This window comes from Lynx rufus, unplaced genomic scaffold (genome assembly GCF_022079265.1).
Source record: "Lynx rufus isolate CCGP_SWC_20201006 ecotype Redwood Valley unplaced genomic scaffold, mLynRuf1.p SCAF_27, whole genome shotgun sequence".
In the NCBI taxonomy this organism is placed as follows: Eukaryota; Metazoa; Chordata; class Mammalia; order Carnivora; family Felidae; genus Lynx; species Lynx rufus.
This window is the reverse complement of record NW_025814842.1, coordinates 15,356,784-15,382,049: the sequence shown is the minus strand read 5'-3', so window position 1 is coordinate 15,382,049 and position 25,266 is coordinate 15,356,784. Positions and strand designations below refer to the sequence as shown.

Here is a 25,266-nt window from a genome sequence, read left to right as displayed (position 1 = left end):
TGCTTGATCACGTCCTGAGGATTATATTCAGGTTTTAGCATTTTGGCAGGAATGCCAAAGAGGTGATGTGTCCTTCTCCGTGCACCCCATCAGGAGACCCAGTGATTATTAGTGCAGCAACACTCTACCTATGGTGGTAGTCAAACAGGATTGACTTGCTCAAGACCCAAAATGACAGGGCTCAAAATGGCAGTGCTTACCTATCTACAGTCTATTCCTGGAAAGGGTACCAGGTAGCAACAGCATGGAAATAAGGAAATCACAGCCAAAGGCTGTCTCACCCTAAGGGTCTGGGACGTCCAGGTGCAAGGTGCTATTACCCACCCCTCTCTTGGTTCAGGAACCACCTACACTTGCACAGAACACCTTGGAACAGGTACTCTGTTCACATAGAAGATCCAAATGTGCACACGGATTTCAAATGTTTGCAGTCATCTGGGGGGTTGGCATCCATTTAAACAGAGAGCTGATCCATCCACTAATAAATAACATGAGCACAAATGTTTCATACTTGACAATCCTTTTCCTCCCTGATCACTGGCTATCTGTGCTTTGTGGCGTACTTCTGTTGACTGATTAAACTACAATCAACCAATTTTTTATGATGTTGCGCCTTCCAACAAAATCTACCTTTTCTCACGTACCATAATTGGTTCTCATAGCAGTGTAAGTCAGAGGCCTTGTCTCCAGTATTTCATGAGCAAACGTCAAATGCAGACCCAAAGACATAGTCCCGTTGCAATTGCTCCCTTGTGGTCACACAGACCTCACACCTGGTCATCGGTTGTGAGGACACAGACCACGCGCAGAAGGTCATTAGGTTGGACGTTGTCCACTCGCGTGGTTTTTTTTTCTTAATGCGGTGAAATATTTCCAACTCACACTGACACTTTTTGGGTGTCCAGTTCAGTGGTATTGAGTGCATTCGCAATGTCATGCCACCGTCACCACTGCCTGTTTCCAGAACTAATAGAAACTCTATACAATGAAACAATAGCTCCCCATTCCCTGCTTCCCGTGGCCCCCCGATGACCTCTTTTCTACTTTCTGTCTCCATGACTTTGCTGCTTCATGTAAGTTAAATCATGTAACATTTGTTCCTTGTGTCTGGTTTGTTTCATTTATCATAATGTTTTCATTTCACATAATGTTGCAGCACGTGTCAGAGTGCCCTTCCTTTCCAAGGTGATATTCTTTCATATGTGTAGGCCAATTTGTTTGCCTATTAATCTGTTGGTGAACATCTGGGTTGTTTCCACCTTCTGACTATTACAGATAATGGGGTGATGAACATCGGTGGGTACGCATCGGTTTTAACTCCTGCTTTTTGTTCTTCGGGATGTACACCTAGGATTAGAATTGACGGGCCATATGGTGATTCTATGTCTCACTTTCTGAGGGTCCGCCAAACGGTTGTCCGTAGTGGTCAGGTCACTTGTTGGCTCTTCAAAAAAGAGGAGCTTTGGACACAGTTCTTTGCCCCCAGGACCTTTGGAGTCAAAGCTAAGAGACCATATTTATTCCCTTCCTCTAAGCTTCTCAACCAGCCATGGAGATTTGGTTAGACTTTCCCTTTAACAAGCTATTGGCTCCCTTTCCCCTGGGAGCAATTGCATCTTCTTCCATATATCATCAATTTTAAGCCAGTCTTCTCTCTCTAAAGAAGGCCCTGTGGTTCCCTACCATGCAAATATACTGCTGGCAGCAACAGGAGATGGGCAGGAGCCTTCTCTTAAGGGGCTCTAACGGGGCTTGTTAGCAGGCCGAGGCAACACTATAAATGTGCTCCATGCCCAGGAGATCTAGAAGAGTTACTTCTCCACCTCTGGCCATTTCACCACCCATTGTTGGTAAAAGACCTTGGGAACCCCACTGGGAGTTGAGTCAAGAGACCACGGCGTTTTTGTCTGTCTTCTTCCTCCATTATGACTTTTTTTAAAGTTTGTTTATTTTGAGAGAAGAGAGTGCACGAGTGGGGTAGGGGCAGAGAGAGCGGGGAGAGAATCCCAAGCGGGCTCTACACTGTCAGCACAGAGCCTGATGCGGGGCTCAAACTCACAAACTTGAGATCATGACCTGAGCTGAAACCAAGAGCTGGATGTTCAACCGACTGAGCCACCCAGGCACCCTGAAATAATATCAATCTTAAGGAAAACTTGCAGGTATTGGACAAAGAACTACTACCTTTGTATTAAAAGTGAGTATTTGGGGCGCCTGGGTGGCGCAGTCGGTTAAGCGTCCTACTTCGGCCAGGTCACGATCTCGCGGTCCGTGGGTTCGAGCCCCGCGTCAGGGTCTGGGCTGATGGCTCAGAGCCTGGAGCCTGTTTCCGGTTCTGTGTCTCCCTCTCTCTCTGCCCCTCCCCCGTTCATGCTCTGTCTCTCTCTGTCCCAAAAATAAATAAACGTTGAAAAAAAAATAAATAAAAGTTGACTATTTTAGAATCTAATGCTGTAGGCTCACTGGAACCTTATTTCTTTCTGGAATTTCCCCAAGCCTTTGGATTTTCCATCCGAGGGGCTTTGAGGAGACTTAGATGTGGGATCCCCAGATTTTCATAAAGGTTTTGGTGGCACTTTCTCTCTCAATTTCTTTCTTTTTTGACTTTTAAAACTAGCTGTCTAAAGATTCCCACATGATTAGAGGCTGAATTGTTAGTCCCTTTCTTGTGTTGATTTCCTTTCTTTTGTAAAGTTCTAACTTTTTTGAAAACATCTTTACTGAGATGTAACTCATATACCATGTAATTCACACAATTAAAGTGTATAATTCAATGGTTTTCAGTGCATTCACCGAGTCAATTTTCAAGTGTTTTTCTTGGCCCCAAAAGAAACCCTGTTCCCCTTTAGTTACCACCTCCCACCTTTGGCAACCACGAATTCACTTTCCGTCTCCATGGATTTGCCTCTTCTGGACATTTTGTATCAGATGGAATCATATAATATGTGGCCTTTCGTGACAGGCTTCTTTCATTTATCATGATGCTTTGAAGCTTCATTCCCCTTTACGGGTGAATAATGTTCCACGGTATGGATGTACCACATTTTGTTTATCCATTCATCAGTTGATGAACATCTGGGCTGTTTCCACTTTTTTGACTGTTTTTGTGTTGACATGCTTTAATCCTCTTGGGTCTCTGGTCATGGAATTGCTGGGCTAAAATGTTAACTCTCTGTTTCGCTTTTTGAGGAACTGCCAGTTTGTTTTCCAAAGTGGCTGTGCCAGTTTGTTTTTTTTTAATCCTCATGTGGTAGCTGGGATAAAGGGTTTGAGGTTGCCTCTTTTACGTTCTCCTGTGGTCTCAATATCAAAGTCATATGTGGTGCTAGTGCTGGCGGGACGCCTTGAGTTACAGTGTTGGTCGTAGCCTGGGTGAGGGGCATCCCATTAGGGAGCTCGATTCTGTCATTATATAGATAGTTCAATACTGCCTACGCCTGCAGTGTTTTTGCAACTTTAATATTGGTTGACAACGGAGGGGAAGTGACATTGTCTTTCTCTGGATAAGCATGATGGATCCTTCTCTTAATCCATTCTAGAAACCTAGGGGCTTCCCTATGAACCATCCCCACAAAGGTATTAGCCAATAGTTGGTGGACCAAAATATTCCCCTTTAGTCAGAAGTGTTCAAAGCAGAGACACTGCTCCTCATTCTAAAATTCTCTAAAATTCTCAGGAATCATTTTAACAAAGGTTTATCAGGATGATGTCTGTAATGACCTGGAAAATTATTCAGTTCCCTCACTGAATAATCCCTTATTTCCCTAGTTTCTTGCCCTCCCTGTCATCTTGCCCAACTTGAATTATCTTCTTTGTTGTCCTAAGTCTCACAGAATTAGCTGACTCATCAAATATTATGGTGCCAGCCAGAGAGGACACAGCTCACCCCAAGGAGATTCTGAACTTAACTTTCATTTTGCTGATGCTCAAAGCAGCAACCACAGATCTGAATTTTTAGCTGACCTGGTATCAGTTTGCAGTTCCCTGCTGGTCCATTTTTCTAGCTCCTGAGGTTCAAGATTCTTTCAGTTCCAGATTTCACTGGAATGTTTTACAACTAGTATCTAATTTCAAAGTCTGTGCTACTTCAAACCAAGAGTAACTTGTTCATTTTCATCTCTTTTATCAGAATCACCTTTTTTTTTTTCTTCTAGTAATGCCTTAGCCATATTTTGAGCTAAGAATGAGTCAGGGTTTTTTCAGTAAATCCTACATCTGACACCAGCTGCTGAAATGGTTTAACAGGCTTTGGTTGCTAAAGAAAACTCACAGATCCTAACAAATCTACAGTTTATTACAGGACAAAAAATACAATACACCAATAATATTTAAGTAAGGGTTGGAAAGGCGAGGTGCAAGGTTCTATTATCCTTCTTCTGTAAGAGCCCAAACAGATGGCGCTTTCACTCCTGGGGCAGGAACCACCAACATGTGCATGGAACGCTTTAGAGCAGGGAGCCCAAAATTGAGTCTCTGCTGGTTTCTTTTCTAATGTTTTTTTCTGGTCACACAGCATAGGCATATTCCTGCTTGTAACTAGCCCCAAATGCAGAGCCCTTTGTCTATTATCAACAAATAATGCTGATAAGCTGACATAAACTACTCTGAAGCTCCTTGAACCCATAAAAATACTACTATTAAATCGGTGTGTGTCATACCGACCAGGGGTCAGTGCCCTGCAGGAACTTTGACAAACAGCTCGGGTCCTACCGTGGTTAGCTCTCAAAGCACATAACTTATCTTTGGATAGTGCTTTACAGTTTTACAGAGTGGAGGAATTTAACGAACTGGAACAAGCTGATGTTATCACCCCCACCTCAGAAACCAAGTACATGAGGCTCAGAGTGCTTGTGACTTGCTAAAGGTACCTTGAAGTAGCCTGTGTGCTCCTCCCCCATTCTATCCTCTTACCACTTAACATGAAGTTTGTGCATCTCTTCCTGTTTTGTTTTGTTTTGTTTTTTTCTGAATTCCACTAGTCACGTATGCATCTCTAAACAATGCGTTGATTAGCATGTTTGGGGGATTTTATATAATTGAATTATGCTGCAATGTATCCTTTCGTGGCTTGCCCCCCGCCCCCTCCCCCCAGCATGTTATGCCCTTAAGGTGAGCCCGGATGTTGTCAAGCTGTTCTGAATAATCTTCGCTGTCGAAATTGTTTATATAAGCATATACTGCCTATTTTTACGTTTGACTGTATGGATGTTTGTTTTCTCTTCAATTCTTAGTGACTACAAATAATGGTGCTATAAATATTCTTTATTATGTCTACTTGCGCAGATGTGCAACTGTTTCTCCGGGGTAATATATTCTCCAGAAAGAAGGCACATCTTCAAGTTTCCTGGACGATGACAAATTACCTTACAAAGGGATTGTATTAAAATTATACTTTCATGGGCAGTGATTAATGCACGGGCACACACAGACACACACTACACACCTACGTATGCACACACGTTATACTCCTAACCATCACGCACAGCACTAAACACGCACACGGATCCACAAACGCACAGCACACACGGTCTTTACAGAACGCACTGACACGCAGGTCCACCCACGTGCACTAGGCACGCTCACTCACCACGATGCCAGCCTCACAACACCCCGTTCAAACACAGACACAGAAAGGCAGGCCCCGCGCTCCGTGTCAGCACGCACGCAGCCCCGGTACTCGCACGCAAGCCCCCACGTAGCCCAGCCAGGGGGCGTGGTCTCCGCAGCTCGCGACTGAGGAATCTTGTCCCGGCCGCGCCGCCGTCGGACGCCAGGTGTCGGAGGTCACGGCAGCGTTGGCGGTGGCGTTTTTTTTCTACCCGGAAACCACGGCTGCCGGACCCTGAGAGGAGTCTGTGTCGCGGCGGCGTGAGCCGGACTGGCCTCTGGTCCTCGCCTGGGCCCCGTGGAGCCCGAGGCCGCCCCCGGCGCGGCGGGGAGGATGGTCCCGAGCGGCCCCCGGCCCGCCGCGCGCCGCCGCGAGTGATCTCTGAGCGGCCGCGGGCGTCCGCCGAACAGCTGGCCCGGCCGGGCCCGGGGCGCGCCGCTGCCCACCGGGGCGGGGTGAGCCGGGGGCGGGCGGGCCGGGGTCGGGGCTCAGCCGGGGCTGAGCGCGGGGTCGGGAGGGCGCCGTGCTGGTCGGGAGCGGCCCTTCCGGCCGGGTGTCTTCACCTCCTCTCGGGGCTGCAGCCCCCGCCCCAGCTGGCGGTGGGGGTCGCTCGGTCTTAGCCCAAGCCTGGCCTGCGCCGCTGGCGTGGGCCTGTTTACCCGCCCCCCCGGGTTGGTCCACCCGCATGCCTGGAGCCAGGGTGCCCTGCCGCCCTCGAGATGGCGGGACGTCCCCCGTTCAGACCTGAGGCCTGGATAATTTGGATTTGGCACGGGGAACATTTTGGTAGTTTGCCATTTTTGACTTTGGGTCGTGTTTGCGTTACTTCTCTATTTGCAAATCGTGTACATCTCAGGAAGAAGATGGGAGGGATAGACTTAACCTATGTGCAGACACTTGAAATAGTGGTATATTATGTGTCAGACTTGGTAAATACCGAGAGATAGGGTGGATAATCATCTTCACTCATATTTTAGTAAAATAAATCGAGGAGTGGCTGCGGGGTAATTTAGAGGCAGGTAGTTCTGTTTCTCTTGATAAACACCATTAGAAATAAAACCAAGCCTATTGTGCTGTTTTGAACTGTGTGAACACCATAACCGGGGAACAGCTGGTGAGGGGGCCTTTGTTGAAGAATACGATGCCTGTAGTTTAGTTCTCAACTAGCAGATTACAGCCCTTATTCAGCGATGAATGGGGAGCTTCTTTGCAGCTTGCTTTAAAGCAGGGAAGATTGTGGCTGCTCCTGAACTGCTACTTTCCTGCCTCAAAGGTGAGCCTCTGTGGGAGGCAGTGGGAGGAAAAATTCCAAGGCTGGAATTTGATTAATTTCATGGTGGATATTTAATAACTTTTTTTGTCCCGATAGCTCTCTGGTTAGCTTGGGGTCTGAGCATTTGTATCCTGTGTGTAGATGAAATTGCTTGAAGGGTAAGAACACCTTCCAGTTTCCTGATTTAAGGAAAGGAAATAGACCTGTTGTGCAGCTAAGATATACTTGATGACTGCAAGCTCTTTACTCCCTGGGATAAGGAGGCAGTGTGCTGACTTCTTAGTAAAGGTGGAGGAAGAATTTCTGTGGCCTAATTGAGGTGGGAGGACTGAAAGCCGGACTGCCTGCCACCCACGTCTGGGTACTGAGATCCCCAAATGCTGATTGAGCATCCCTGTGTTAGGGCAGCTGGCAGCTGTTGCACGGAAGAGAGACAAGACCTAAGTGCAAATACAGTTTCTGCCCGCGGGGAACATACTTAGAGAAAGCAGTAGGCTCATAAAAGTGGCAGGACTGAATGGCCACGTGGAGATAACTATCAGAGGTTTTTGTTATGGTTAGGCTTCATAAAGGAAGTGACCCTTGAGGTGGACCTCAGAAGATCTTGAGCATTTGGGTCAGAATTAACTGGGAAATGAAAAAGCTAGGGCCAGGTGTTGGAACAGCACTCAGACTAGGTAGCTGGGCAGTAGAAACCTGGAAGCAGTGGCAGAGGCAGTCGGTAAGAAGGGTTAAATGCTTTTCTAAGACAGAAAAAGCACTGGCTACCCAGTCTGGCTTCTGGTAGATTTCTGAGTTCTAAAGAATTGTTTTCATTTGGTGGGTTTCTTTTGTTCTGTTACTCAGACAATGACACAAAGCAGTGCTTAACTTATTTTAAGGACAATGAAAAAGATGCTGATTGTGATTCCTGTCTGGTATTAACAGTCAGGAAATTAAATTTAGTGTCTGCAAGTTGTTTCTGTGCCTGTGTTTAGTTTGTGGGAACTCGGCTCTAGTATGATCTTTGCCACTCTGGCTACTGCCAATTGATGAATGGCAGGCTTTTAAGCCAATTCCTGAGTGTTTTTTCTTAATTTTTAAATGTTTACATATCTATTATTATTTTTAATGTTTATTTTTGAGAGAGAGAGAGCGCGAGCAGGGGAGGGGCAGAGAGAGAGGGAGACACAGAATTCGAAGCAGGCTCCAGGCTCCGAGCTGTCAGCACAGAGCCCGACAGAGGGCTCAAACTCGTGAACCGAAAGATCATGACCTGAGACAAAGTCAGACGCTCAAGGGACTGAGCCACCCAGGTGCCCCAGTGTTTATTTTTGAAAGGGAGACAGAATCCAAAGCAGGCTCCAGGCCCCGAGCTGTCAGCACAGAGCCTGACGCAGGGCTTGAATTCATGAACCACAAGATCATGACCTGAGCTGAAGTTGGACGCTCAACCAGCTGAGCCACCCAGACATCCCCTGGCTGTTTTTACTGACATCTAGTTCACCGACATGTGGCTGGTTTCTCTTACACAGTATCTTCGAAGACCTTTGAAGCCATTCAAATAGGATGCCATGTAATTGCTCTGCAACATTATGACTAGTCTCAGGACCTCCCTGGCTTCAACCTTAGTCTTTCATTAAACACTCTCAGGATTGCACCATCTTAACTTTTTGATATTTCTTTTAGACTCTTCTTCCCTTTCTAGCCACTGCTCTGTCTCCTTGTTATAGACATGCGTCTGAAAAAGAGTGGCCTTTACAGGGGACACAGCATGACATAGTACACGGATGGCCAATCTGCGGGATGTTTTTTGTCAGTAACATGCTGCAGAATCCCATTGCCATGTAAGACAGCCTTTATAAAAGTATTTTACTATGACATTTTAATTAAAATGAAAAAGGTTATGTGGAATTTAGGAAACAAAACAAATGATCATAAGAGAAAAGAGCAAACCAAGAAATGGACTCTTTTCTTTTTAAATTTTTTCTTTTAATGTTTGTTTATTTTCGAGAGAGAGAGACAGAGCACAAACGGGGGAGGGCCTGAGAGGGGAAGACACAGAATCCGAAACAAGCTCCAGGCTCTGAGCTGTCAGCACAGAGCCTGATGCCTGGCTGGAATTCACAAACTGAGATCATGACCTGAGCCGAAGTCAGAGTAACTGACCACCCAGGCACCCCTGAAATGGACTCTTAATTAATAGAGAACAAACTGATGGTTACTAGAAGAGAGGTGGGTAGGGGATGGGTGAAATAGGTGATGGGGATTAAGGAGTGCCCTTGTGATGAGCACTGGGTGTTATATGGAAGTGTTGAATCACAGTGTAGTGTACTCTTGAAACTAATATTACACTGTATGTTAACTAACTGGAATTTAAGTAAAAACTCAAAAAAAAAAAAAAAAAAAAAAAAGAGCCCAGTATCATAGTGACTTAAAGGAATGGAGGAAAGATAGAGTTTTTAGCAAATTGATTTTCCATTTTGGATTCATTTTGATAAATATGGAAATCTTTAAATTATCCTTCCCTGGTACAGATTGAATAAATTTGACAAGAGGTCTGTAGTTCTCTCTGTGTATAATTCCATACCTGAATGTAGTCCTGGGACTGTACATCAACCTTTGGTGATGACTGTCTACAAAGTATGGTCATTTATTTGATTGGACCTTTATGCTGTTTGGTTAAAAGTGCTGTTTTCACAACATCTGCCAGTCTTTACACTGAGTTTGGATGTTATAATTTCATATTGAACTTTTAGTGTTGATTTAATCTTGTCATCACTCATGATCTGTTTTTTTAAATACCTGTTAATTAAACTCCAAGTCATTAAACTTTAATGTGGGGATACTTTTAAATTTGGTTTCTAAAATGCTCAACAATTAAAAAAAAAACAACTAAAGAACAAAGATAAGTTATTTTCCATTTTGGAACTATGGTGAATTAATTTTTTTTAAAAGGAGAGGGAGGCATGTTGGAAGTTACCATGATCTTATATTATGCCTTTGAAAATGGAGCCATGCGTTTGTTAATTATAAGTGAGTAGAAATACAGCCAGAGTCTGAATTTTGAAACTAAGTCTGGTTACAAACATGTAATTATGTCAGCCCATGTTGTTCCTTTTTGTCTTTATTCGAGTACTGGTGTTGCCTAAAATGCATTAAAATTTTATGCTTCCTGTTGTAATTTATCTTGATCATTTAAACTTGTTGTGAGTTATTGTGAAAGTCTTTTCTGCACTATGAAATGTATTAGCTTGAGAAACAGGAAACTATTGAGAGAAGATTCTACTCATCTTTGCTTTATACTCTGATTGATGAGAGTTGTGAGATACGAATTGCCTTGCTTAAAGAGGTGGAAAATAAGTTAACCATTTTAAACTTCAAAAAAAATCAGTCTTGTGCTTTTATGACTAAGATACACCTTATATAGCCATGGCCTAAGAAAATTTTGTTTCTTTTCAGCTTGGCATTAGACTTGAAACCTACTTATCAATCCTGGTATTGTGATTGATGACACAGCTTTTAGAGTGAGAAGAATTAAGTCAGAATCTCTCTCTTGCCACTTATTACCTAGCACAGATTACTTAACCTCTTTTGATTCAGTTTCCTCATCTGTAAAATAAGGATAGTAATATTTACCTGGCAGCGTTGTGAGGATTAAAAAATATGGTGTATGTACTTGGCATGGTGCCTGGCACAGGGCATGTTTTAAGTAGTAGCTGTTAAAAATGATACTCTCTCCTTAGCCCTTTGGCATCTGGTTTCTGCCTTTATCACATCATCTTAAAGGGGTTTCACTTACAAAACTACTGATGTAGTAGTAATTGTAAACTTGTATGGATACTCTTCGGTTTTCATCTCATTTGGTGGGGTTGACTCGGGTTGACTCTTAATCTGAACCCGTAACATTTATTGGGAGGCAGTAGTCTGCTTCCTGGTTGACGCACCAGTTCTGGAGGCTGACTGGATTTGAATCCAGGTTCATTTACTATTGTATGACCTTGGGCAAGTTAGCTGACTTCTTATGCCTTAATTTACCCCTCTGCGAAATACAGATGTTGTGAGGATCATATACAATACACGCAAAACTCCTAAACAGGGTGCCTCTTTCGTAAAGAGTGAGCAGTTATGTTAGATGTTCTTGTTAAGCAACTGCAGAAACATCATGGAAACAAGAGGCAACACGAACAGGATACATCTGGCTTTCAGTTTGGCTGAAGAAGGCAGTATGGGGGAGGGGGCGGGGGTGTGTATGTGGAGGACAGCCTCTTGTTAGAGACATTTACAAGGTGGGAACTGCTTGACTGGTAACTGATAGCTGTTTATAGAAGAGAGAGAGACTCAAGAATGGCTGGCAGTGGTCACTGGGTAGATGGCTGTGTCTTTCATTATGAGGAGGAGCGGCTTTGGTGACTTTGGAGAAGTTTTGACCTTGGCTCAAGGTGCCTGCGGGTCAGCTAAGTAGAGAGCTCCTGTATGTGGATGTTTGGGTCTGGGCACGGGGATAGATACAGAAAATTGCAGGGAATAAGTGTGTGTGCCTTGAGCAGAGGCCCAGCCGTGAGCTCAGGGGGAGAAGCAGCTCTTGAAGAAGAGGGAGAAGGAAGGGGTGGCCAGTTAAGCAAAAGGAAAGCCCGGTGACTGATGTCCTGGAGGTGGAAGACATTGTGTCTGTGTCAAATATTGCAGGGAGGGGAGTTAAGGACTGCAGTTCTGGCTTGGCTTTACCAACTGAGACCTCACTGGAGACCTGGAAGTTTTCCTGTCTTCATCACTACTAATTTGCCTCTCTGAGGGTCTGTTCTGCTTCATGATGGGGGAGGAAGGATGGTAGCTGCGTGCTTGAGATTGCACAGGTTTCTTTGATATCAGCAGGTGGCCTCATCTCTGCTAAGTGTTGGATAATCTAGTTTCACATCCATTAGTGCTTTTTATTAGGTTCAGGATATTTTTAAAATTTTTGCATTCAAAGTGGGCCCTGGGGCACCTGGATGGCTCAGTCAGTTAAGCATTCGACTTCGGCTCAGATCATGGTTGAACGGTTTGGGAGTTTGAGCCCGGCATCGGGCTCTGTGCTGACAGCTCATGGAGCCTGCTTCAGATCCCTTGTCTCCCTTTCTCTCTGTCCGTCCTGTGCATGCTCTCTCTCTCTTTCTCAAAAATAAATAAACATTAAAAACAAAACGAAAAACCCGCAATAAACCAAGTGGGCCCCTCTCCCACATCGAGGTGAGTTCCTGCTATTCTTTTAGCACAAGAGCGGTGTATTTCCTGGGGTGGGCACACACAGCAGGCTCTCCAAGCCTCCCCTGGCATTGCCGCCAGCCCCCACCTCCTAGTCACTTTGAAACTTTGAGAAGGACATGACTTTATCGGAGAGTTTTAAGGAATTTCCCATTTGGCCTGAGGTCGAAAATCTAGTTTAAAATGAACGGTGGTTTTGTTGTTCACGTAAAGTGAACTTTTTGGTCTGGGTCACAGGTAGTGGTGTAGCAGATCTTAAATTCGAGTTTTAGATTGTAGTTTTAAACTTGGGCAAGTAGCTATGTGGTGTACTTGGAGAAAGGGAGACCCTGTGAAAGGCTCCTTATCTGGCATAATCAGTGTTAATTTCCTTTCTAATAAAATACTATAATCAATTACAAAATTGCATATTTCAGCTGTCACTGGCCCCTTGGGCAGCCTTCCTCTTTTAGTAGCTCTTTTCTCTGGTTACAAATGTGTCACTTTCCTCACTTCTGACCCACTGTCTCTTGTCCCTTTCATTTGAAGCCCTGGTGTTCACCTGTTGTCTGTCTCCTCATCCTTGTTCTTCTCTCCTCACCGTTTGCTTTCCCCCTGCCAGAGTGTGGTTTTAGAGGTCACCGGTGATCTTGCCAGGTGGAGCATTACGCAAGCTTAGTTTCACTGGAGTATTTTTTAAAGCGCAGAGAGGCTCGGAGATCCTTTCTTTTTTTAATCGTAATACTTACTCACTTCTCAGTACCTCTTCCTTCTTGAGACACTTGAAGGATACCTCACCATCCTGGGCACCTTTTTGGCTCATGGTCACTTCCTCCCCTCTGTGGCCTCCACTGGCTTCTCAACCTCTGCCCTAATGGAGGGGCCCATGCCTGTCTGGAGAACTTCTGTGCCCACCTGCCCCGGGAGCACACAGTACTGGGTTGTCTGCAGGAGCCTCACCTAGATCTTGTTTGCTATTCTCGGTTTCTCACAGATCTCTCTGAGTACAGATGACTGCAAGTTAAGCTTTGCCTTTCTTTAGCACCAGGACATGCTAGAGGACTGTCCTGCTTTCTGGTTTTTTTTTTTTTTTCTAGTTTGGTTTAATAAAGTTCTGGGGGTTTTTTCTCCTATTTCTCACCTTTATTAGTGAAGAAAATGAAGAGAATTAAGATTTAAGGAAGTTTTATTTTGGCCACGAGACCAGCAGGATCTATTGAAGATTATTTACATTTATAAATTTTATTGTTAGAAAGTATTACAAAAGGAATATATATTCATGATGGAAATTTTTTTTTTTTTCAACGTTTATTTATTTTTGGGACAGAGAGAGACAGAGCATGAACGGGGGAGGGGCAGAGAGAGAGGGAGACACAGAATCGGAAGCAGGCTCCAGGCTCTGAGCCATCAGCCCAGAGCCCGACGCGGGGCTCGAACTCACGGACCGCGAGATCGTGACCTGGCTGAAGTCGGACGCTTAACCGACTGCGCCACCCAGGTGCCCCTGGAAATGTTTTTAAAAAGGAAAAAGATGTATGTAATCTGACCAGCTAGAGGGAACCACCATTGTTTACATTTGAGGGTATGTTATTTGTCTTTTTTTCCCGGATGGGTACTTGTGTGCACCCACTCTCATACTTAAAAAACCTGAATAGCCTCGTTCTGTGTATGTTATTTTAGCTGCTGTGTGTTGAATGACCATAGTGTTTTTGCTGGGGATATATCATGCTGTAACCATTTCTCTGCTGTTGTTGGGTATCTAGTTTTTCGCTTTTTACTGTTTTAAACACTCCTGAGATAACTATCTTAGTAGTTAAATCTTTGTTTTCAGTATTTTTTTCTCAGGTGAAGTTTTTAGAAGTTGAACAGCACAGATAAGAGTATGCTGGGTTGTAGTGCTGTTGATATGTGTGGCCAAGTTCATCTCTAGAAAGTTTCACAGCTCTTTTCCTCTTCTCCTCTTCTTTTAAAGTAACTCTGGTGTTTCTCCTAACTTGTGGGTTGCTTGAGGTAACTCCAGTATAATCTTGGTATTGCCTTTTGCCTACTTAAATTGCCACCCGATGTTTAGTGTTGTCATTCAGTTGGTCTCAGAGCTCTAGGTACTCCGTCAGTGGACTTCAGTCACATACTCTCACATGTAACTGCATTTTGGCTGTGTTCTGGGTACCTTAAATCCCTAGACTTTTCCCAAGAGGCAGCTTCACAGCCCTGGTGGTTTCTCTCTTTATCCTTGTGAAAGCCTCTAGTTGGACTTGGGATGAATTTAGGAAAAGGGGCCAGATAGTGTGCTTTCTCTCTATCTACTTTTCTTAACCCCATACAGAACTTAACTTACTCTTTAATTAAAAGTGACATATACTATGGTAAAGATCATAGAAATGTTCTTTTAATTCTTTCCAGAGGAAATACATCTGTTTAGCTTTTGTTAATTATTTGAAAATGCTAGTGAACGGTAGGAAAGGAATTTCAAGTTTGTGAAATATTTGACTTTTAATTGTTTTATTAAAAAATAAAGTCTTTCACTTTTAAGTGAATACAGTTGGCCTCCCCTGGAACTTTCTCTAATTAAATTAGCTATATTGATATTTGCTGATTTGTAGGTATTTATGTTGATATATAGATGTTTACATTCTGTTGTGATGTGGTTTTAGTGACTGTTAGTTTTCTCTAGAAGTGAACTTATTTTAGATTTTTGTACTTTTCTAGATGTTTTATAATTGTAGTTCCAGGTGGTGAATGGTTCCTATTTATTTTTATATGTGATTCAGATTTTGTCTTTCTCTTAATAAACTGTATAAACATATATAAGAGCTTATTATAACTTTAAATAAACTTATGGAACTCTGATTTACTGTTGATGTTTTTGTTTCTCAATCTTAGGATTCTTAACCTAACTGATGTCATTTTTTGTTTTTATTTTTTAAAAAAAAGACTCAAGTTTTTAAAGGCAGTTTTAGGGTCACAGCAAAATGGAGAGGAAGGTACAGAGATTTCCTGTATAACACTGTCCCACACACATGCATAGCCTCCCCCCTTCGCATCCCCCACGAGAATTTGTTATAATTGGTGAACCTCCATCACTGTCATTCAGAGTCCATAATCATACAGAGTATTTTCACTGACCTAAAAATCCTCTGTGCTCCATCTGTTCATCCCTTCCTCCCTCCTGCAGCTTCTGATCCTTTTACTGGCTCCATACTTTTGCCTTTTCCAGAATGTCATATCTTTGGAATCATAGGGTATGTGGCCTTTTCAGATTGACTTCTTTCATGTAGTAATACGCATTTAAGTTTCCCCCTTGACTTTCATGGCTTGATAGCTCATTTCTTTTTTAGTACTGAATAATATATTCCACTGTGTGGATACACCACAATTTATCCATTGCCCTACTGAAAGGTATCTATCTGGGTTGCTTCCAAATTGTGGCAAGTATGAATAATGCTGTTGTGAACCTCCATGTGTAGAGTTTTATGTGACCTAAGTTTTAAACTACTTTGGGCGAATACCAAGCAGTGCACTTGCTGGATATTGTGGTTAAGAGTGTGTTTTAGTTTTGTAGGAAACCACCAAACTTCTAAAGTGGCTGTACCGTTTTGCATTCCTACCAGCAATGAATGAGAGTTTCTGTTGCTCTGCATTCTTGCCAGTGTTTGGCATTGTCAGTGTTCTGGGTTTTGGCCCTTCTAGGAAGGGTAGTGGTATTTCATTGTTGTTTTAATTTGGATTTCCTGATAACCTGTGATATGGGGCATCTTTTTGTATGCTTATTTGCCATCTGTATGTCTTCCTTGTTGAGGTATGTCTGTCTGTCAAGATCCTTGGCCAGTTTTTAAATCGTGCTGTTTTATTATTTTAAGAGTTCTTTGTATATTTTGGATAACCGTCCTGTAACAGATATGTCTTTTGCAGTATTTTCTCCCAGTCTGTGCTTGTGTTCTCATTCTGGTAACAGTGTCTTTCATAGAGCAGAAATTCTTAATTTTAGTGAAACCTAGTGTTTTTCTTTTAAGTTTTTATTTAAATTCTAGTTAGTTAACATGTAGTGTAATGTTAGTTTCAGGTGTACAATTTATTGATTCAACACTTCCATACAACACCTGGTGCCCATCATAACAAGTGCCCACCTTTATATCCATCACCTAATTTTACCCGTCCTCCCACCCACCTCCCCTCTGGTAACCATCAGTTTGTTCTTAATAATTAAGAGTCTGTTTCTTAGAGCGCCTTGGTGGCTCAGTCGGTTAAGCGTCCAGCTTCGGCTCAGGTCATGATCTCACAGTCCGTGGGTTCGAGCCCCACGTCTAGCTCTGTGGTGACACCTCAGAGCCTGGAGCCTGTTTTGGATTCTGTGTCTTCCTGTCTCTCTACCCCTTCGTCACTTGTGCTCTCTCTCCCTCTCTCTCAAATAAATAAACATTAAAAAACAATTTTTTTTTAAAGAGTTCTGTTTCTTGCTCTTTGTCCCCTTTGCTTGTTTGTTTTGTTTCTTAAATTCCACATTGGAATGAAGTTGTATGGTATTTGTCTTTCTCTGACTGATTTCACTTAGCATGATACTCTAGCTCATCTGTGCTTTTACTAATGGCAAAATTTCATTATTTTTTGTGACTAATATCCCATTTTTTAAAAAAAGTTTATTTATTGGGGCACCTGGGTGGCTCAGTCAGTTAAGTGTCCGACTTCGGCTCAGGCCGTGATCTCACCGTCTGTGAGTTCGAGTCCCGCGCCAGGCTCTGTGTTGACCCAGTTCAGAGCCTGGAGACAGCTTTGGATTCTGTTGTCTCCATCTCTGTCTCTCTACTTCCCCCACTCGCGCTCTGTATCTCTCTCAAAAAAAAAAAAAAATTTTTTTTTTAGGTTTACTTATTATTTATTAAGAGAGAGAATCCAAAGCATGCTCTGCCCTGTCAGTAAGGAGTCTGACACAGAGCTCAATCCCAAGAACCATGAGATGATGACCTAAGCCAAAATCAAGAGTCAGATGCTTAACTAACTGAGCCACCTAGGCACCCCTGAGTAATATTCCTTGTATGTATATGCTACTTCTTTTTCCATTCATCAGTTTATGGAAACTTCGGCTGTTTCCATAGTTTGGCTGTTGTAGGTAATGCGGCTATAAATATTGGGGTACATGTATCCTTTTGAATCGTTATTTTTGTATCATTTGGCTAAATACCTCATAGTGCAATTGCTGGATTATAGGGTAGTTCTATTTTTTAACTTCTTGAGGAACCTCCGTACCATTTTGCATTGCCACCAACAGTGCAAGAACAGTGTGGTTCCTGCTTATCCACGTCCTTGCCAATACCTGTTGTTTCTTGTGTTTTTGGTTTTAGCCATTCTCAAAATAATTTCCATTAAGTTTATTTATTTTGAGAGAGACCGTGCACGCAGGAGTGCGGGAGAGGCAGAGAGAGAGAGGGGAGAGAGAGAATCCCAAGCAGGCACCATGCTGTCAGAGTCTGACATGGGGCTCGAACCCACAAACCATGAGATGACCTGAGCCAAAATCAAAAGTTGGATGCTTAACTGACTGAGCCACCCAGGCACCACCCCCTTTTTAAAAATATTTATTTATTTAATATTTTTAATAACTTTTATTAAGTTACTTGATTTTAGCCATTCTGAAAGGTGTGAGGTGATATCTCATTGTAGTTTTTATTTCTCTGATGATCAGTGATGTTGAGCATTAATGAAATCCAGTTTATCAGTTCTTCCTTTCATGGATGTTGCCTTTCGTGTCATATTTAAAAAGTCATCACCAAACTCCAGGTCATCTGGATTTGCTTATATGTTATCTTCTAGGAGTTTTATAGTTTTGCTTTTACATTCAGGTCTGTGATCCATTTTGAGTTCATTTTTGTGAAGGGTATAAGGTTTGTGTCTAGAGTCTTTTTTTTCTTTTTAAAGATTTTATTTTTAAGTCATGTCTGCGCCCACTGTGGAACTCGAACTCACAACCTGGAGATCAAGAGCCGCATGCTCTTCTGACTGAGCCAGCCAGGCTCCCCTAGGTTCATTTTTTTGTATGTGGATGTTCAGTTGTTCCAGCACTATTTGTTAAAGAGATGTGGCTTTGCTTCATTGTATTGCTTTTGCAAAGATCAGTTGCCTACATGTAGGTGGGTTTGTTTCTGAGCTCTCTGTTTTGTTTTGTTTTGTTTTGTTCCATTGACCAATACTCTAGGGTCTTGATTACTGACAGTAGCTTTATAGTAAGACTTAAAGTCAAGTAGAGTTAGTCTTCCAGTTTTGTTTTTTTTTTTGCTTTAGTATTGTCTATTTTGGTTCTTTTATTTTCCATAGAAACTTTAGAAAAGTTTGTTGATATCCACAAAATAACTTGCTGGGATTTTTTATTGGGATTGTGTTGAATGTATAAGTCAAGTTGGGAGGAACTGACACCTTGACATACTGAGTTTTTCTGTCCACAGATGTGGAATATCTCCATTCGGTTCTTTAGTTTTGTTCATGAGAGTTTTATAGTTTTCCTCGTATTGTACATATTTGTTAGGTTTGTACCTAAGTGTTTAATTTTGGGGGGTCTGATATAAGTATTGTGTTTATAATTTCAAATTCAGCTTGTTCTTACTGTTATATAGGAATGCAGTTGACTTCTGTATATTGGCCTTGTGTCCAGCAATCTTGTTATAATCACTTTCTAGATTATTATTTTAGTTTATGTCTTAAGTCTGGATTTATTTGATGAATTCATTTAATGAACTTGTGCATTTTAAAACATAGCCTATTTTCTGTCTGGATATTGATTATGGAGAGACAAGTAAGACACTGTATCTGCCGTTGAGGGGCTTACGGATTGGTTCGGAAGATGGATGTATATACACACAGTTGCAGTGAGGTGTTTCAGTTTCTATATGAGAAATTTGCAGAGTATAGTGGGATATAAATGAAAGTAGTCACTTCTTCCTGAGGGGCTGGGTGGGGGGAAGGGCCAGGAAAGGTTCCATAGAGAAAGTAACCCATGAGCTGAGTCTTGGAAGAGGCAGGTGAACTAGTGGAAGGTGGTTCATGAAGGTCAGGAGGACCAGTGGACTCAAAGGCTTGAAGCTATAATATTGTCTAATACGTCCTGGGAATTGCAAGCAGTTAGATCGTTGAGAAGTAGGCAAGACATAGCTTGTGGTGGACTGCCATTCTAAAGAGCTTGGACTTTTATCCTTTGGTCATCGGAGCTCTGAGAGATTTAAGCGGTAACATGACCAGATTTGCATTTGGAAAAATCACTCTCACAGCATGTGAAGGATGGATTATTTGATGCAGATCCAGGTGTGATTCTCAGTGATAGTTACAAGAAAACGATGATGAGGGCTTGAACTAAGGGCCGGTGCCAAGGAGTATGGAAAAGAAGAGGAAGGAAGAGATATTAAAGAAATAGAATCTGGGGCGCCTGGGTGGCGCAGTCGGTTGAGCGTCCGACTTCAGCCAGGTCACGATCTCGCGGTCCGTGAGTTCGAGCCCCGCGTCGGGCTCTGGGCTGATGGCTCAGAGCCTGGAGCCTGTTTCCGATTCTGTGTCTCCCTCTCTCTCTGCCCCTCCCCCGTTCATGCTCTGTCTCTCTCTGTCCCAAAAATAAATAAACGTTGAAAAAAAAAAAATTAAAAAAAAAAAAAGAAATAGAATCTTTAGCACTTAGTGATTGCTTGGATAAGGCGAGGAAGGCACAAGTAGTCTAGAATGTTTTCCAGAGTTCTGTATTGAGATGGGGATACAGGGGGAAAAGTTACACTGGCAGGAAAGCAGATGAGTTCAGTTTTGGACATGTTGTGGAATGTGTAGGTGTAGAGATAATGCACTAGACACTTGGATATAGAGGTCTTACGGCTGTAGAGAGCTAGTACATCTTCACAAGAAGATGGGGGAAAGTGGGTGAATCTGAGATCTATTTTAGAAGGAAAACGAGATTAGCTAATGGGTTGGATTGGTGGTAGTGGGAAGGGCATGAACATAATTTTAGGAGTATGTTGCAGAAATTTATATTCTGAAATGCTTATCTCAGAAAAGAAGAATAAAAATTCTGAGCTAAGATTCCAACTGAAGAAGTTGGAGAAATCAAACTGAGTAAACCCAAAGAAAGCAGAGGGAGAAATTATAAAAAAAAAAAACAAAGAAAAAAACAACAAAACAACATGTAGAAATTACTGAAATGGAAAACAAATTATTTAGACATAGTCTACAAAACCAAATACTGGTTCTTTGAAAACATCAATGCAATACAGCTATGGTAAGATTGGTTAAAAAGAGAAGGCGGCAAACACATAAAAACATTTGTAGTGAAAAAAAATAACTATAAGTAAGTTAAAAATTCAACAAATCACAAAATAATACTGTGCCAGAAATATTAAAAACCAATATCAAAGGAGTAATTTCCTAGAGTAACACATCTTACCAAAACCAACTCAGTAGAAATAAAAAACCTAGACTGGCCATCATTAAAATTGTGACGAAGCATTTAAGACAGCTCAACCAGATACAAAACCAAACAAAAACTTGGTGAATTCAGGTGGTCTTTTTGGTCAAGGTCTGTCAAGCTTCTAAGAAAAATAAAAGCTAATTTCTTACATATGTTCTAGAAAATACGTGTCTGCACAGATTCATTTTATGATACTAGGATGACTTCATCCTACTAGTCAAGGAGTGTATATAGTCAGGGAGAGTGTGATCATGGCTGATCATTTTCTTATCTCACTTACAAATAGATACTGAAAGGTCTGAATAAAATTTAGCAAACATAAATCAGCAATGTAGTTTTAAAAAATCATGATTGATCATATTAAGTTTATCCAAGTGGAAATATGAGTCCGCATGAAAAAAATCAACATAGTTCACGTCAGCAGATTAAAGGAAAAAATTTAAGTTGTAGATAAAAGCATTCATTAAAATGTAACACTTGTTTATAATCTGTTTGCATACTTGAAACTGTACTTCCTTAACTTGGTGAGGGGTTTCTTTTAGAAACCTTTGACATATACTGTATTTAATAGTGAAGTGTTTCCTTTAAAGGTGGAAATGAGGCCAGGAATTCTACTCTTGCCACTTCTATTCATCATTTCTCTGAAGATTCTAGTCAAAACCGTAAGAAAAATAAATGAAATAGGGGCTGGAAAGAAGAAACACTTACTAGCTTGTAGTGTGACTGTTTACATAAAATAAGAGAAGCTACAAATAGCCTAATTAGAATTTAAAAGATTTCAGCAATGTGTCTAGAATCACAATCAGTATACCAAAGTCTTTCTTATGTATACATTAACAACAGGAAATGTAATTTTTAGAAGATACTGTCAATAATAGCATAAATTAGTATGTTTTTGAGTCAAACAAGATGCGTAAGAGAAAGTTTTTAAAAATTATTGAAAAAGAAAAGTGGACCCAAATAAATGGAGAGAGAGAGAGAGACCCTGTTCATAGATTAGGGAACACAGTGTTATAAAGATGTCATTTCTTCCCTAAATTAATAGTCTTTTTGGTGCAATTCCCGTTTACATCTTAACAAGATTTTTCTGGGAACTTAACAGTTGGAACCTAAAATTCATATGGCAGAGTAAAGGGCCAAGAATAGCTAAGACAATTTTGAATAAAAATAAAACAGTAGACTTAGAGAGCAAGATTTCATACAGGTGGGAGATACAGACATGGTGATGGAACGCAAGAAAAAGCCTAGAAACAAACCCACACACATATGGGAGCTTGATGTATATGAGAGACGGCATTACAAATCCATGGGAAATCTACGTTCAATATAAAACCAGGTAATGGAATTGGACAGTTGACCACCTGTGTAGAAAAGGACTAAACGAGAAACCTAGATTCTGGAATCCCAAATCAATTCCAAGTAGATTAAGAGACACTAAAAGTCAAAAGTGGAACTCTAACCCTGTAGAGGAAAGTAATGATAAAAATCTTTTTGACATGTAAAGATACCCAAATAATATATACATACACATAATCATAAAAGGCAAAGGTTGATAAATTTAAATACATTAAAGTCAAGGACTTACAACTATTGAGGAAATGTAAATCAAACCACAGCGAGATACCACCTCACATCCAGTAGGATGGCTCTAATAAAAAAGGTAATAAGCGTGGGTGAGGTTGTGGAGAAATTGTAACACACACGCTACTGGTGAGAATTCAGAGTGGGAGTTGCTTTGGAAAATATCCTGGCAGGTCCACCAAAGGTTGAACATGTTACCATATGAGTCAGCAGTGCCGCTCTTAGGATATATAGGACAGATCTAGCTAAGAGAAGTGGAAATTTATGTCCACACAAGACACATGTATGTTCTTAGCAGCAGCATTCATAATAGATGAAAAGTAGAAACAAATGTCTATCAACTGATGAATAGATAAGCAAAATGTATGAAAAAAATTTTCATACAATGGAATATTTGGGGCAATAAAAAGGAATGAAGTACTGGTATGTGCTACAATGTGGATGAACCTTGCAAACATCATGCTAAGTGAAAGAAGTCAAGTCACCAAAGGCCACGTGTTATGATTCCATTCATTTGAAATGTTTAGAATGGGCAGATACATAGACGAAGTTCATTAGTGGTTTCCTTAGGGCTGGAAGGAATAGGAGGTTACTGCTAAAGAGTATGGGTTTTTTTTATGGGATGATGAAAATGTTTGAAAATCAGTTATAGCGATCGTTGCCGATCCTGTGAATTGAACTGTATATATTAAATGGCTGAATTGCGTGGTATGTGAATTATATCTCAGTAAGCTGTTTAAAAAAATCAAGAACCTCTCATATGGCAAGAATACTGTGACTACATTAAAGAAAAATCCACAAACTTGGAGTAGTTACATACAACATAAAAAATTGGAAAAGGCTTAGTATCCAGAATGTAAAAAGAGCTCCTGAACATTAATAAGAAATAGATAAACATCTTAACTAGTAAATGGCAGTTTACCTAGGAAGAACCTAACTGGCTGATGAAGTGAAAAGATGCTCAGTTCAAGGGAGATGCGATTTAAAGTAATGATGCGGTAGCTCAGTCTGTTGAGCGTCCAACTCTTGATTTCGGCTCAGGTCATGATCCCAGGGTCGTGGGATTGAGCTCCGCATCTGGTTCTGCACTGAGTGTGGAGCCTGCTTAGGATTCTTTCTCCCTCTGTTCCTCTCCCCCTCTTGTGCTTGCTCTCTCTAAAATAAAAATAAAATAAATGATGAGATAACATTCCACATCGGTCCAAATCAGTAAGTTTACTTGAGAATATCAAGTGTTGGTACAAGTGTTGGGAAACTGAGCAAGCCCTTTCATTGCTGGAGGAAATGTAGACCGGCATGGCTTCTTTGGAGAGCCGTCTGGTGTGACCAGGTCAGGTTGCACATGGGCCTACCCTGTGACCTACTTGTGTCAGAGCCACTCTTGTGCCTGCCGCAGGGCCCTGGCTGAGGCAACCCAAGAAGAATCTCGCTGGGCTCCTCAGTCCAGCAAAACCCAGCTACAGCTGCATATTACACAGTAGATAAATTCAGTAACTAGATCTGCATAGGTGAACAGATAAACTTCCAAAACCGAACGTTGGGTGAAAATAGCAGAAGGATATAGTCAGTATATCATTTTTCACAAGTCTTCGTATGCAATATCAGTAATTGTATCTGATTAAACATATACATGTAGTAAAAGTACACAGAACATACATGGTTGTTGCCTCTGGGGAGAGCACAAAGGATATTATTTTCCATCTTAGAGGATTCTCGTAAGGGCGAACGAATACACAGCCTGCCTTATTGCAAGTGGTTGCTGTTAGTTCTTAGGGGGTGTGGATGCATCTTTTTTGCTCTTAAATTTAAAAGCTATCACAGATTTTTTTTAGTTGCTTTGTTTAGTGTTGTAGTCTGTTCATGTATATAATTGCTTATGACATGTCAGATTGAGGGGCCAGGGACCAGGGCCATCACAGTGATCAAGACTGGCAAAATTCCTGTTGTCATGGAGCCCAGAAACCAGGGATGGAGACAACACACAAGTGGAAAATTAATTATACTCTTGACTGGCACTTAACAGTGTGAAGGGACTAACACAGGGTACTGAGAGGTGCGGGGGGGGGGAAGGGGAGCTGAGGGTGGTCAGGGAAGGCTATTGAGTGGAAACCTGTATTTTACAAAGAGCAAACGTGGAAATTGGGGGGGGGGAACACCTTCATAAAGGACATGTTCAAAAATTCCAGGAAGAATAAAATACTTAGGAATACATTTGGCAAAAAAAGTGTAAATGTATACTTTGAAAACTACAAAACGTATTGGAATAAATTAGAGAAAATCCAAATGGCAAGGTTCACGGACTGGAAGACAATACTGTTAAGATGGCAGCGTTCCCCAAACTGATCTACAGATTCAGCGCAGTCTCCGGCTGAGTCCCTGCTGACTTCCTTGTAGAAAGTGACAAGGTGATCCTAAACAATAGCAAGGCCAGTGTGGCCAGAGCGTGGTGAGGGAGGGAGCAGGGGAAGTGGTGCCACTTCTGGATCATGAAACCCTGTGGGCCATGGAGCTATCACCGATCTCATCCTAGGTCCAGTGGGAAGCCTTCGGAGGGCTCTAAGCAGGGGAGTGGTATAATTAAATATTTATTACGTGCCTCTCTGCCTGTCACTGGGATGGGCATGAGTATGGCAGTGAACAGGACAGAATTGAACAAATAGAAGTCAGCCTTTGAATGGTAGGAAATGAGAGCATCCTCAATTTCTTTTTGTATGTGTTGGCATGTATTTATATCATATTACTGACCTAGTTCCGCATTATCTTAAGTGGCAGTAACAAGTGCTATTATAATAGTGTTTATGGAAGAGTTAAGTGTTCATTATAGAATAATTAGATTCAGATGGAAAGAGAAATGCGTATCTTTCAATATCTTACTACTTTGACATAATGACAGTTCACATTTAGTGTTTTTGCCTTCTAGGCTTTGCAGTGGATTTATGATCAAACATTTCTCAAGTTCAGTAGTGAGTGACCTCATTACCCCCAATGCCATTTCTTTTATAGTTTCTTTTTTTTTTTAAGTTTATTTATTTTGAGAGGGAGAGAGAGAGAGAGAGAGAGAGAGAGAACATGTACGTGCGAGCCGGGAAGGGACGGGATGGTGGGGAGAGAGAATCCCAAGCAAGCTCTGTGCTGTTAGCTGAGCTGGGCTTGAACCCATGAACCACG

The 25,266-nt window shown here is 41.8% G+C and overlaps 1 protein-coding gene across 1 annotated transcript in view; it reads left to right on the top strand.

Annotated features, from left to right (window-relative positions):
- Window positions 1–5,815: 5,815 nt before the first annotated feature.
- Window positions 5,816–25,266, top strand: part of TMEM248 (transmembrane protein 248) — a 31,394-nt gene continuing 11,943 nt past the window's right edge. Inside the window, exon 1 of the mRNA XM_047089216.1 lies at window positions 5,816–6,063. The gene's annotated coding sequence lies outside the window, so the exon portion shown is untranslated. The remainder of the gene's footprint in view (window positions 6,064–25,266) is intronic.